At 43.3% G+C, this 15,349-nt stretch overlaps 1 protein-coding gene and 1 long non-coding RNA gene across 2 annotated transcripts in view; both read left to right on the top strand.

Moving 5' to 3' along the window:
• The window catches only part of LOC143103447 (NACHT, LRR and PYD domains-containing protein 3-like), a 136,687-nt gene that overhangs the window by 76,025 nt on the left and 45,313 nt on the right, over positions 1–15,349 (top strand). The window lies entirely within an intron of this gene.
• The window catches only part of LOC143103456 (uncharacterized), a 47,566-nt gene continuing 40,379 nt past the window's right edge, over positions 8,163–15,349 (top strand). Inside the window, exons 1-2 of the long non-coding RNA XR_012982824.1 lie at positions 8,163–8,231; positions 14,217–14,304. This is a non-coding gene — a long non-coding RNA (uncharacterized LOC143103456). The remainder of the gene's footprint in view (positions 8,232–14,216; positions 14,305–15,349) is intronic.

Below are 15,349 nucleotides of genomic sequence, written 5' to 3'. Positions count from 1 at the left end.
ATATTCCTGGGTTTCCAGGATTTCGGGTCAACATAAAAAAAATAAATTAAACTTGCTGATTAATGGGTTCAAGGAACCAGCTGTGGAATATCCATCCTTGTCTCAGCTCAAATTTTATTTTAAGTTCACGTTAAGATCTTAAAAATAGCCAAGGCTACTCAGTTTTTCTCCCCAATTAGGCTACTCTTATTTCTCCTCATTTCGAATGTTGCCTTTTAGGCTACTTATTTTATTTCACATTAAACATTAGGCCTAGGCCTACAATCTTCTATTTCTTGAATTTCCCCTTGGGGATCAATAAAATATCTATCTATCTATCTATCTATCTATCTACAACTAGGCTCCATCCATCCATCCTATTATTATACATACATACACATACATAGCCTAAACACGCACGTTAAACAATTATGATGCTCCGGACCTTTGCTTGAGGAAATTTTCCGTAACTGGATAAGAAGATTAATTGAATACCCCTGCTGTAGGCTATGTCCCTGGAGAGTTTCTTGAATTTCCCCTTGGGGATCAATAAAGTAGGCTATCTATCTATCCATCTATCTCGAATCATTACGCTGTCGTGTTTTGCATGTGGAGTGGAGGCTGGACTCCTATGAACAGGGTGCGATTTGTGTAAAAACCAGAGGGGGGGATGATTTTGAATAAGGTTGTAACCCCCCCCAAAACGAACGATTCATAGCCTAGTAATGTCATGGCTAATAATACCCTATATTATTTTGCCACCTTTGTAACATTTTAGTTTTAGTTTACCGTGGTGTATGACTTTAAACAGCGAGTGTGCTTGGTATAATGATCAGCTCCTCTAATGCAGGGTAGGACTACGTTTTGACAAGCATATTCATCTTGTTCTTGCCCCATCTGAAATGACTTCTCTACTTTTGCTGCCTCCATCCTTTCTGTATTTGTTGTGTAAAAAAACGTTGTATATGATGGCACTGAAGTCTTAAGTTAGTGAATTGGCTAACAGTGTTAGTTGGTAACCACACTCTAAAAAATGCTGGGTTATTTTCTCAACCCAAACGCTGGGTTTAAACTGTTGGGTCAATAACTTGAAGTTGATCCCATACAGTCAGATATTTCTGCAGCTCGGGGTGACGCTGCCCCACATCGACCCCTCCCTGCGGATCCGATTTTAATTTAATAATTAAAGTGATTTCCGGGTCATCCTTCTGCGCTTGAGTCAGTTCATCCCCTGGACTCAGCCCTACACCCCCTGTCTGGGTCTGAGCCTCCACTCTAACTGTACAAATGTTCTCCGTACAAATCTGTTTCACTAAAGAACCACCAGGAAGACTTGTCATAGTAACGGTCTCAGATAAAGGTAAGGGCCTGCGGGACAACGCATCCGCATTGGTGTGTAATTTGCCAGGCCGGTGTATGATTTTATAGTGAAACGCTGCCAGCTGCTCCACCCATCGAGCTAATTGCCCTTCAAGGCCCTGGAAATTATGTAGCCATCTTAGTGAGCTATGGTCAGTACGTAAAATAAATTCTTTACCTAGTAGATAATGTTTAAAATGTTTAGTAAAAAACACCATGCTCAACAACTCTTTTTTTGTGGCCGCATATTTTCTCTCCTCTTTAGTTAGTGCTCTACTGGCATATCCCACTACCCTCTCCATACCCCCATCCCCTTCCTGCGACAACACTGCCCCAATACCAAAATCACTTGCGTCTGTATCCAAAATAAAGGGTTTTTGGGGATCTGGATATGCTAAGACTGGGGCAGTAATCAGACTTGTTTTTAATTGTCGGAAAGCCTCTTCACACGAATGGTCCCACTTGTACTTTCTTCCCTTTTCAGTAAGTTGATGTAATGGTCTAGCTATCTGTGCAAAGTCCTTAATGAAGCGGCGATAGTAAGACGCCAAACCAAGAAAACTTTTAATTTCTGTTTGAGTTTTTGGAACCGGCCAGCTCCTCACGGCCTCCACTTTCGAGGGGTCAGCCATAATCCCCTGAGCTGAAATAACATGTCCCAGATAGCGTACCTCTGTCGCAAATAAATTGCATTTACCAGGCTTCACCTTTAAATTAGCTTGACCCAACTTTAAGAGAACCTCATCCAGTCTGCGCAGCTGTTCGTCAAATGTTCGGCCAAAACAAATAATATCGTCCAAATAGACTAAACATGTTGACCACTGCAAATCAGCCAGCACCAAGTCCATCAAACGCTGGAACGTGCTGGGTGAGTTGCAGAGGCCAAAACTCAGCACATTAAACTCAAATAACCCCTGTCTAGTAATAAACGCCGTCTTTGGTTTATCGCAAGGGTCAACCTCGACCTGCCAGTAGCCACTGGCAAGGTCGAGGGTGGAAAACCATTGAGCATTTGCCAGACTGTCCAACGCATCGTCGATCCTCGGCAGAGGGTAAGCATCCTTCACTGTGACTTCATTCAATTTACGGTAGTCTACGCAGAAGCGCAGACTACCGTCCTTTTTTCTGACCGGGACTACTGGGGCAGCCCAGGGACTACATGAAGGGCGTATGATGTCATTATCAAGCATCCGTTTGATATGATCCGAGACCTCCTGTTGTAAGTGTAGGGGTACCCGGCGCGGGGGCATTTTAATTGGTCTAGCATTCCCAGTATCGATCTGATGCTGCGTCCTATGAGTCCTCCCCAAATCGTTATCGTTTTGGCTAAAAACCCCACTATGACGCTGGAGCAACTCTCGCACGGATTTTAACTCTGCTGGAGAGAGGTCTTTTTCCGCCAGCCCAAGCTTTGAAAAGAGAGTCTCCACAGACCAACCATTATTCGCTGGTACGGTATGGTCTTCTATAGTTACATCGGTATACATAGTGCCCACCTTCATACCCTTCTTCAAAATACAAGGCTCCTCAGTCACATTTATAACCCTCACTGGTACCCTCCCCTGCTGAGCTCTACAAACCACCCGTGCCACCATCAAATCACAATGGGAGGACAGGGAATCAGACGGCTCCAGCAGCCCAACGGCCCGGCCTGCCAAGAGTCCCTCTACCGCCCCTGAAATAATTGCTTCCGAGCGTGGTCCCACCACAGTATCAGTCTGTACAGTCACTAATTTTGGCTGACTAGCCTCATTCAAAGATATCAGTGGCAATTTCTTCCCCATCAAACAGCAGCATTTATTAGCCAGATCGACTACAACCCCATATTTTGTCAGGAAATCAATCCCCAGCAAGATCTCAGTCGACACATCAGCCACTAAAAACTCCACGACCAGAGCCAACGAGTCGAATTGACAGATAGTTTGCCACCTCCCCACTACACACATATCACTCCCATTTGCAGCTGAGGCTGTCCCCTGATACCCTGTTAACTCCCCCATCCCCTTTGTTATCTGTAACCACCTGTGCTTAGGGATAATAGAGGCTTGCGCCCCCGTATCTACCAAAATATGCGCTAAACACCCACCTATTTTTGCATTGAGGTAGACTCCTGGGCTATCCAGATGATTGTAGGCCAGTCTTGCAGATCTGCAGAAAGGGGCGGGCATTTGGCCCATTACACCCACCCCTTCTAGTTTCCCTGCAAGTAGGGGCAATTACGACGCAGGTGCCTAGTGCACCCGCACTCCCAGCACGCATCCCTCTCCCGTGCTGCTGTTTCGCGTTCAGGTATGTTATTCTGGCCACGCCTCCCCAAGTCATCATTGCGATTTCGCGTCACTCTATTGCTCACAGGGGCCTGCAGAGATGCCACACTATGCTGAAGAGTTTTAACTTCTTGTCTTAAACCCTCTACCACTCCCAGCAAAAGCTCCATTTGTTTATCGCTAGGCGATTTTTCAACCACAGCTCGCACCCTGGTATCATGACCGATTTGGGACATTTCCAAGCTCTTTATCAATTCCAACTCAGCCGCTATATTAATGGCCTCTTCCAATGTGTTAGGTTTTTGACTACGGAGGTGTATTCTCAAATCGGCACTCCCCACATGTTCAACAAAGTGATCTCGGGCGAACATATCACGAGTGACATTATCTGCCAAAGGGTAAGCTTTATAAATGAGACGGCGCAAAGCCGTACCAAAATCTCGGGCTGACTCGTTTGGTAAGCGTCTGCGAGACAAAAAGTTAGCCCTATTCCAGTCTTCGCTATTGCACGGTTCAAAGCATCTACCCAGTGCTTCTTTTAAACTCGCATAGTTATTACGGGCGGTGGAATGTAACCCTGAATACAGCTCTCTAGCGCGGCCCGACAACAGGAGGGACATAAACTTCATTTTTAAAGCGTCATCCCACCCATTCACCTCAGCGGCCACTTCAAAGTCGGACCACTCCCGGCTAGTACCCGTGAAAGTCTCAGGCATGAACACTGGGCGAGATGTTCGTGTTGCTGGATTACTGCCTGGTGGTACCGATGGTGGGGGTTCTACGCTCTCTGAGTCAGACATGATCCCACCGCTGCCACCAGTGTAACGATTCTACTGGGTAGGAAAAGGTCCCCCTCTAGCGACCCCCTTTGTCCCTTCCCCAAGTAGACAACTCAGAGAATGAGTAGACCCCACACCACCACGGACAGTACAAAAGTAGCTTTATTAATTTCTCAGGCACAGCCAGGCAGCTCCGGATATAATAACTAACCCACTGACAGAGGATTTGGGGATCCTCACTCGCAATCCGTGCAAAACAGCAAGTCAATAAATAAGCACAGCAATTCATAAACACCACAAAGAGGAAAACATCTCCATTCGGGTATCACCGCACACCGTTCCAGTGTTCACAATAAAAGGTTCCCCGCACCCCCCGTCAATACTAAGTTACATTGCAATAGAGTTACCTGACTTTCAAATATAAAAGCAGACACAGATACAGGAAAGTCAAATTAGTTATTAAAAGGGAGACTTCCCTGCTCCCCGAGACCCTCCCCTGGGGCCTGATGGCAATGGACAGCGAATCGAACCTTCAGGTGGCCAGCGAGGTTCCAGTATGTAAATCCCAGTGTGTAAGTTCCAGTATGTAAGTTCCAGTATGTAATTCCAGTATGTAATTCCAATATGTAAGTTCTGTGGAGTTCGTGCAGGGGCTCACGAGTCCAGTAGTCCAACTCGCCCGCCAGTCGCGGCGTTGGTCTAGGTTTTAACAACGGCCTATACTAAGGTTTCCTCCCCCCCTACAGCTATCTTCACTGGCGGCGATCCTACTGACCGCGACCAGCACAATTCGTACCCGGTTTTGACCAACGCTCCCCCAGCGTTCCGCCTGGACGCTCCAGATCAATCTCGGACTCTCTCTCGCACGTTGCTCACCTGCATGCTCATATTGTCTCCTACCCAGGTGAGTCCAATTAGGGCAATTAGGCATCAAACACCGCTCTCTCATTATCTCCAGACCTCAGTTCACCACAGTATCATTGCCACTAACGTTAACATTACTGAACGTGTTTGTCAGTCTGCTGTTAAACGACTTCATGAGGTGGTTGTTTCCGAGTGTGTTGCGCTAGTATTTAGTCTCCTGGGGGATTTTTAATGTTTGTCAACATCATTCACTGATAATGGTTCGTGAAAGTCTTGATATAAAGTTCTGTAAATAGCAGTGATTAATTCATTCTTTTTCTTTCTTTGATTGACAGGGCTGACCCCCAAATGGACCGCGGAATCTAGCTGTCTTCATGGAAGTAACTTATCACATGCTGATGCTGCTGCTTTTAGAGTAGGCTATCCATTCAAAAATAAAGTAAACTGTCAAATAAATAATGATGTCGAACTGTTTTATTTCATTGCATGGATATTTGTTGCCCATTTTCTCTCAATGCAACCCAAATACTGGGTTTGGAAAACCCAACAACTGGTCATTTTAACTAACAGTTCTGTTGATATAACCCAGTGGTTTGGGTTGAATCTATACCCAGTATACTGTGTGAATTTTACTCAACATTTATATAGTTATAACCCAGCACATTGGTTACCTTTACCCAGTCTATTGTGTCAATTTAACTAACGTTGTGTTGATATATCCCAGCGTTTTGGGTTAGAATCATACCCAACCTGCTGGGTTTAATAATGTACCCAGACCATTGGGTTAGGATAACTCAATGTGGTGTTGGTCCAATAGTTAACCAGCGGCTGGGTTATATTTGGGTTATTTTTAACCCAACATTTTTTAGAGTGCATATAGCCTACACATTGCGCTACACGCTGCGTAGGCTACGTGCATTCTCTCTCCTGCTGATTTGCGTTCAGTAGCCAAGTGCGTAATATTGCAAAAGTTGAAAAAATAAATGTGTTTATTGTAGCCTACAGAAAATAAATAGCCTATCATACTGTCAGTTAATTGCCTACAGTGCAGTGAAGAGTTTGGAGAGTAAAGTTATAGGGCAACTTGAAGTTTTATGAAAATAATTTACGAACCAGAACATAAAGACCATGAAGCTTCTATTTCTTGCAGCTGTTAAAACACCCGCTAGATAGTTTAAATAACCACCAACATTCGTTTTTTTGCAGTATAGATTATTTCTAAAAGTTATTTGTCTACTACTGGCTGATTTATCAAACGAGTGCTTTCTCGTTCGTCCTCCGCAAACGACATGTGTTTCGGTAGGGAGCCATTGAATAAGCGATGCCAAGCAATTTCTGTAACACTTTTAGTGACATTCAGCAAATATCTCCTCATTTAATCTAAGTTCCTTCGGACAATGGGCCTACGTTCTACTCTACGTGCAGTTGTCCTCCATCTCAGTTGCATCAGTTTTCTAATTTTGAAGGTTCTAAAACATTATTATGCTGCACTGAATCCTTCTCGTTTTCTTTCATTTGTCCAGCTAACTTTTCCATTGAACCTAGCCATTTATGATGGATTACACACTCGACATTCTGAAATGTCCTGCACGATCAAGGCCAAATTAAGTTATCACGCAGCCACTGTGTCAGCAGCATTAGTGCTGACGGTGACGCTGCGTTTCTGATGTCAGATTATTATGTAGGCTAGCCTACTAGACTGTTCTCACGTTGCAGCGCTTAACTTATATAAAGTAGCATTAATCAATATGAGGGGCAGAGGGGGATAAATGTCGTCCCCCCCCGACGATAAAAATAATTTAGCAGAGGTAGGGATAGGAAAACCAGAGGGTAGGAAATCCTCACCATCCCCCCCTACAAATCGCACCCTGCCTATGAAGGTATATTGGGTGCAAAAGTGGCGAGCACATTTAACTGCAGATTTTGCATGTACAACTAAAGTTGTACATATTTTTTTATATCTTGTTAACACAAAATAGGGGCTACGGGTTCACAAATCCTTTTTACAGGTACACAAATCCTATCCTGTGAGTCACAACTTTCATGAGTCATGCACTCGACACTTTTGCTCCAAACGTTGCAGCGCATGGTTTGTCTGAGCGCGATCCTGGATCCAGATCCGGCCGCCTTGTTTTCTCGATCGATTCGCTCGACGTGCACACATACACATCTTTTTGCTCCTATTATATCACCTAGCCAGGAGCAAAAGTCACTCGTCACTCGTAGAAGCAGATTCGAGCACTTGTATCAATTGACTTGTAGTCGTGCAAGAAAATCAAAGCGATCTGTAGAATTTTATTAATGAGAAATTATTTCACAGATGCACAACTTCGGATGCATTAGTTCACATTTGGGTTTACACATGCACGAATGTTGTGCATGTTCTCACATTATGAAACACGGATGTGCAAATGTGTTTCGCACCAACTGCGCTGCAACGTTTGGAGCACAAGTGTCGAGTGCATGACTCTTGAAAGTTGTGACTCACAGGATAGGATTTGTGTACCTGTAAAAAGGATTTGTGAACCCGTAGCCCCTATTTTGTGTTAACAAGATATAAAAAAATATGTACAACTTCAACTTTACTGTTACACATTTACGACTTTAGTGTGCACATGCAAAATCTGCAGTTAAATGTGCTTGCCACTTTTGCACCCAATATACCTTCATAGACTCCCAGACAGCACACATTAATCTGCCCGATGTCGATTTCAGATCAGCATGGAATCCTCCCATATAATAATGTCTCAGGGGTATCGGCCTTAAGTCGCTTCCATGTATGTTGGCTTTTGATCGTTCCCACTACCCAAAGCAGACCCCGCCACTCATGATTTTACCCCGGCGAGGCGAGGCTGGACTGTAACGGTAGCCTACTGTGCGTCACGTCTCCTCCCCTAGCGAAAGTGAAACTGAAGTTGTCGTCTCCGTTTTGGAAAAACGCAGTGGAACATTTCTGCTATGACGAATCTAGTAAATATGATCGGTAAGTTTATCAACATTGGATAGTAAATGGTTGAATCGGCTCTTCAACGCGATGGGTTTTATAGCTAAACTGTAATTGCAATTGCAAGGTCGTGCATTGGTCAGCTAAACAATACAACAAAGTAGCCTACTTTACTTACGCCTAACAACAGCCTATATTAATTTCGTCAACTTTATACAGCCCTAACAAGGCTAAAGTTCTGTAATCGATGCCCCTGTGCGCTGTCATTCTCTCCTGCGCAAACAAAATGTGTTCGTTCCAAGTAGCCTAGTGCGTAATTCTTCTTCATAAAGTTGAACAAATGCATTTGGTTATTTTAAAGAAAAAATATGAATGGCCCGTCATGCAGTTTATGGTAGATCTAATGTTATGAGATTGTTAAAATACGGGATATTTTACGGGAAAATATTAAAACGGGAAGACTGCGGGAAAAAAGTTAAAATACGTGAGAAACCCGGAAAAAACGGGAGGGTTGACAGCTATGAAGTGTTTGTCTCGGCATCGACACGATGGATGGGGGTTGGGAAAGCAAATACGTCTTGTCAAGTAGCCTAAGCTATGTTGATCCTCGCTTTAATTAAGGACTATCACGAGAGTACATATTTTTAGGATTTTAAAGCATAGAGATAACAAAGATAGTTTATCTTCATCAACTGTCTCTGGAGATAATGTTACATACAAAAGCATTGTGTAGGCTAATGCGGGCCCGAGCGATAGCCTAACATGGGCCTAGCCTAGGCTAGAGGCAGATCCCTCATGCCAACTCCGAGCATGAGAAACTTTTATATTACACTGTTTGTTTGTACTACGATTTGGACAAAGTATATTATTCAGGCGTATATGGCAAGCGATTTTATCATTTATCTGCTAAGTTTGACTATCTGGAATTAACATTGTAGATATCAACAACGTCTTTCTGACTAGTCGCAATTACATTTTGGATAGTTGGAATTGTCATTCAAGATATCTGTAAAGTAATTGTGACTAGTCGAAACGTCAGATAGAGATATCTGTAATTTAGTTTTCACTAGGCAAAACTGAATTACAGATATCTGTCCTCACGTCATTGAAAACAACATTCAACTCGTCACACATCTTAAATGGCAATTGCAGATATCTTTAATTCAGTTTTGACTAGGCAGAATGAAAGGTGAAGATATCTCAAACGTCATTATGACTAGTGCAAATTATTGTGCAAGACGTTGCTCTGTTCCGTAGCAGAGCCCGTCTAGATTTCTAGGCTAGAGCCCATCTACTTAGACATTGTCAGCTAATTTCCCCTCCCCAACATAATCGAAGAAAAAGTGGGCTTATTTCCTTATTTCCAGGCATGCAAACTGGTCAGGGGTGAAAAAGGTGAGAAGGGCACGCGAAGTGACAATAGTGCATAGCTTCCACGGAGTACGCGAAGTGACAATAGTGCATAGCTTCCACGGAGTATGAAATGGCCCAAAACCAGAGATTAACAAAGAAAACAAACTATAAAATCACTAAAAAAATTGTTGTGGCCAAAAATATCATATGTATGATAAAAATAAGTGAATATAAAAAAAGTGTCTTCTCCTATTTCTCCTTAAGTGTGAGGGGCCCCAGTGTTTCCTCTAGGATTTTTTTAAGCAGTGGGGGCAGGCCTGTCCGAACCAACCCCCCCGGCCTACGGAACTGACAGCTGAAACTTTGCTGCAACACAAACAATTATATGTATTCACCTGTATTCACACACAATGAGGCATTATTTTCAGTTGTGATTGAGCTGTATATTTGGAGAATCTACAACAGGTCTGCACAATGAATTTTGAAAGGCAACTGCGACTATTGTACGTCTGCCCCATTTCTGATACCGTGGGGGAAGAAAATTAAACCGTGGGGGGCCGCCACTACCAAATCAACATAGAGGAAACACTGGGCCCGTTGCACTGTTTGGCAGCATGCTTCAGCATGGCCCTCCTCTCCTCCTAAGCAATCTACATGAGTTGTCTTTCTTTTTTCTCTGCCTGAAGTTCAGACATTTCTGAAGATTTCAGGCCTATTGGACATGAAGACATAGTAGGCATAGTATTAGAATAAAGATGATAAGTTTGAATATTTGTTGAACCAAACCAGGTGAAACTTGCTTGAGACACACACTATTTCAGACTAATATTATATAAAATAGGGTAGACTAGACAAATTTGTGTGGATAAGATGGATTATACATCTGCACAACAAATATTGGATAAAACAATGGATAAAAATATGGATTCCTGTGACTATTTCAATACCCAATTTGCTGCATCAATCTTATTGATAAGGATACACACTGCAGCTAGAAGGTAGGGAAGCACCGGAGGGGGAGGAGGGCAATTTGATACAATTTAATTGAGACATAGTAAGATTAATCTGATAATGTAAAGCACTATACAGATTGTACATGAAAAAGGATGTCATATATGGATTCCCAAGTGTCCAAGCTTTCAAATGGTGTATAACATTACTATGCTAGCAATATGGTGCAATTGATTTATAATGTTGGGGAAGAGGGGGGTGGGTGTGTTGTGGAGGGCACACTGTTTCATAACAAGTGTTATCCTGCAGCCTAGATTGTGGCATTGTGCTAGTTAGTTTGTTTAATCAACCAATAAAGTTGTGTTGTGTGAAGTGTTCACACTACATGTTAAACTGTAGCCTACCCTATAGGCACAGGCTACTTCAGATCAGGTCACTGAACGTTTAAAGACATGTCAATCAACACTGATTTTGTCTCTGAGCAAGATCAGTATAGCAAAGGCTAATGTGAATAATTAAATGTTAGGCACATAGCCTAACATTCGTTGCTGAAATGTTGGCGCTCTGGCAACACCAAGATGTGTTTGCGTCTGCACAATAGTAAACTCAGCTCACGTTGACCCCCCTACCCCCCCACCCTTAAATATTTTCTCATCGGTTCTGCACAAACCACGTAAGTCAGTCATTTTGGATTCAAAACGGCGAATTTCGCCGAAAGGTGAGGAGTTTGCATGCCTGTATTTCTATGAATGGAAGAAGAATAAGCTGGCTGTAATGTCGTAGCCTACATAAATTAGTAGGCCTAGGCTACTAAATGCACCAGCACCAGCTACAGGAAATTCCATTCATAATGGTGTTGGCTGTAATCGAAAAAATCAAAGCAACATTGAATCATCAATTCTTGAGGCCAGCTCCTGTCTTGCATAGGCTGCAGCATTAAATTAATTATGTGATTTTATGATTTGAACAACAACACGGTCTTCTCCCGCCTAAAGTGGGATGCGGGCCTAATTTGCATAGCAATACAGATATCTCCCCTGATAGCAAAGGGGCGTGGAATCCACGTTGAATCAACCTCCGCCGCTTCAAACAAACGTGGATTCAACGCCCCTCAACGCCCCTTTGCTATCTGGGTCTAACGTCATTTCGCCTAGTCAAAACTCTAATTCAAGATATCTATAATTACATTTTGACTAGGCAGAATGAAAGTTATAGATATCTCCAATTTCAGATATCTCTAATCAAAACTCATTCAAGATATCTATAACTTGATAATAGATATCTACAATCAAATTATGACTATCCCTAACTCCAGTTTGAGATATCTACAACGTCATTTTGACTAGTCAAAATTCCATTTACAGATATCTACAATGTCATTTCGCCTAGTCAAAACTTAATTCAAGATATCTGAAAAGGAACATGTAAATATCTTGAATTGAAGTGAATTAAAGATATCTTCAACTGGAGTTATGACTAGTCAGAATCAAATTGTAGATATCTCTAACTGGAATTACAGATATCTACAATTCAATTGCAGATATCCGTAATTCACATAGTGGATATCTGCAACTGAATTGTAGATATCCGTAATGATAAACCCCATAGAAATGAATGGCAAATGTGGCGTCATTTGTCCTAGGAAGAATGTCTTTGTGGATATCTGAAATGACAATTATGGATAGGAAGAATTCAATTGCGGATATCTAAAATGTTCGTTTTGACTAGGCAAAACTGAATTACAGATATCTGCAATACATATCCAGTCTAGCGGGAAAATGTTAAAATCGCTTGCCATAGGCGTAGGCTATTTGCCACCGATTGTTAAGATGGAGTAGCCTGGTAAACCAGACCCTGGAATCTTTCAGATTAAGGGTCTGGCCACGAGTAATGAAAATGGCCCAATTCGAGGGGCGGCACCAAGCATGCATTTGAAACTCTCACTGCACGCAGTTGGATAACGCTACGACCAATCACAACAATTCACGGTGTGACCATCTAGAACTATCCAGTTCTTGCAAAGGAACGATTTGAGGGGGATTTTTTGCTCCTCTTTTAGTTGAAAAGCCAAATCTAAATCCTTTATTGTAGCGGCCAAAGCCGTTTCAAACAACTGGTGTTCATCGGTAGCTATCTTGCAATGTTTTCTAGATGATTCCGGACGTCGCAGCACCGTCGTCATCAGTGCAGCTCGCCTTTGTCCCGCCTACACCGATTTGATTGGTCCCTCTCGCTCGAGAGGTAGAAGAAATTTGGATCATTGCTCGTGGCCAGAGTATCTTGCGGGCACAATTGAAATTGTGCTCTCGCGAGAACTCTGGATTTCCAGGGTTAAGATGGAGGACACTGAAGGAAGGAAGTTAGATAGCGTGACCGCCTATAGGACTAGGCTACCTCGCGCGCGTTCGGAAAGCATAGGCTACCCTATTGGTGCACTGCCTACACACGCGCGCGTTCGGAAAGCGTAGGCTATCCTATTGGTGCACTGCCTACACACGCTTGCGTTGAATGCAGGGCTGCACTGGGACAAAACATCGGTCAGGCACACTCACTAATATGCAATCCTGACAGTAGCCTACCCTTAAATATGTGTCTTAAACAAAGTGCCATGGAGCAGTGCAAGTGAACAAGACAGCCTAGGCTACTCACTCGCTCTCTCTGGCTCATAGGTGGTCCAAGGTGGCTGGAGTAGCCTACACAATATCAAACACAGAGAGTAGGCTACACAATATCAAACACAGAGAAACTTATTGGTGGTCCAAGGTGGCTGGAGTAGGCTACACAATATCAAACACAGAGAAACTCATTGGTGGTCCGAGGTGGCTGCATTAGGCTACACAATGTCAAACACAGAGAAGACTCAGAGGTGGCTGGAGTAGGCTACACAATATCAAACACAGAGAAGACTCAGAGGTGGCTGGAGTAGGCTACACAATATCAAACACAGAGAAGACTCAGAGGTGGCTGGAGTAGGCTACACAATATCAAACACAGAGAAACTCATTGGTGGTCAGAGGGGGCTGGAGTAGGCTACACAATATCAAACACAAGCACTTGTCAAAGAGAAGACTCCGTAGACAAACATAAAGTACCCCCCCTCCATGAGTAGCCTAATCGATATTTGTGATTACATTTTGTACCAAAATAATTGTGATTATGATTTTTGCCATAATCGAACAGCCCTACTTAACCACTATGCTACCACCCAGATGTGTGATGTGAGCAGCCCTACTTAACCACTATTCTACCACCAGATGTGCGCGTGTGTACTGTTAGTGTGTGTGTATCCGTGTGTACTGTTAGTGTGTGTGTATCCGTGTGTAATGTTAGTGTGTGTGTGTATCCGTGTGTAATGTTAGTGTGTGTGTATCCGTGTGCAATGTTAGTGTGTATGTGTATCCGTGTGTAATGTTAGTGTGTGTGTGTGTACCCGTGTATAATGTTAGTGTGCGTGTGTGTATCCGTGTGTAATGTTAGTGTGTGTGTGTATCCGTGTGTAAAGTTAGTGTGTGTGTGTATACGTGTGTAATGTTAGTGTGTATGTGTATCCGTGTGTAATGTTAGTGTGTGTGTGTATGTATCCATGTGTAATGTTAGTGTGTGTGTGTGTGTATCCGTGTGTAAATTTAGTGTGTGTGTATCCGTGTGTAAAGTTAGTGTGTGTGTATCCATGTGTAATGTTAGTGTGTGTGATCTGTGTATGTTGGTCCTTCTCTCCAGTGTAAGATCAGGAGATCCCAGGAAAAGGAGTGTGTTTGGCTAAAATGAGTTCCTGTGAAGAAGAAGACCATGACTCTGTTCCTCAGGGGTAAGACAACAGCATCATCATCATCATCATCATCATCATCATAATCATAATTACATTACATTACATTACATTACATTACATTTGGCTGACGCATTTTTAGCCAAAGCGACTAACAACATGGTAAACAGTTTAAGTTTTAGAGCAATTCTCAACAATATTAGGACAATTTAAAAAACATTAGAGTACAGTAAGAATAAGTGCATCAGTGAGTGCTGTTTTTAACAGTTACGTGTCAGTTTAAGACGGCTGGTGAGTGCTAGGATCAGCAAGACTTGTTGTAAGTGTTGCTATGAGAGGAGATGTTCTCTAAAGAGCTGGGTCTTCAGGAGTTTTTTGAAAATGGAGAGGGATGTCCCTGCCCTTGTAGGAACTGGCAGTGTGTTCCACCAACGAGGAACAACAGATGAGAAAAGTTTGGATTGACCTGAGCGTACCAGAGGTAGAGCTAGACGTCGTTCGTCTGAGGAGCGCAGCGGTCTGGAGGTAGCGTATGTCTGTATGAAGGCATTCAAGTAGGTGGGAGCAGAACCGGAGACTACTTTGTAGGCAAGCGTTAGAGCCTTGAATTTGATGCGGGCCGCCATAGGTAGCCAATGTAGCTGGATGAGTAGCGGGGTAACATGTGCCCTCTTGGGTTGGTTGTAGACCAGGCGCGCCGCCGCGTTCTGGATCATCTGAAGTGGTTTCACTGCGCAGGCTGGGAGACCTGTCAGGAGGGTGTTGCAGTAGTCGAGTCGTGAGATGACTATTGCCTGAACCAGAGCCCTGGGGGACCCCTGTGGTGAGATGGTGAGGTGCAGATAGCTGACCAAGCCATGATACGTTAAACGAGCGTCCTGTGAGGTAGGATTCAAACCAGGAGAGAGCAGAACCGGATATTCCCATGTTAGCGAGTATAGAGAGAAGGATGCGGTGATTAATCGTGTCAAAGGCAGCCGATAAGTCAAGCAGAATGAGTACTGATGACCGAGCGGTCGCCCTGGCTTCTTCTTCTTCTTTTGAACCCAGACTGATTTGGATCCAGAAGGTTGTTCTGTGAAAGGAA

The sequence above is a fragment of the Alosa pseudoharengus genome, unplaced genomic scaffold, assembly GCF_046254945.1.
Source record: "Alosa pseudoharengus isolate Yale_2024_CS ecotype anadromous, Long Island Sound unplaced genomic scaffold, YU_APseudo_1.1 YU_APseudo_1.1_scf_42, whole genome shotgun sequence".
Lineage (NCBI taxonomy): Eukaryota > Metazoa > Chordata > Actinopteri > Clupeiformes > Clupeidae > Alosa > Alosa pseudoharengus.
Note: the sequence above shows the minus strand (reverse complement) of the source record. Positions and strands in the feature narration are given on the sequence as shown.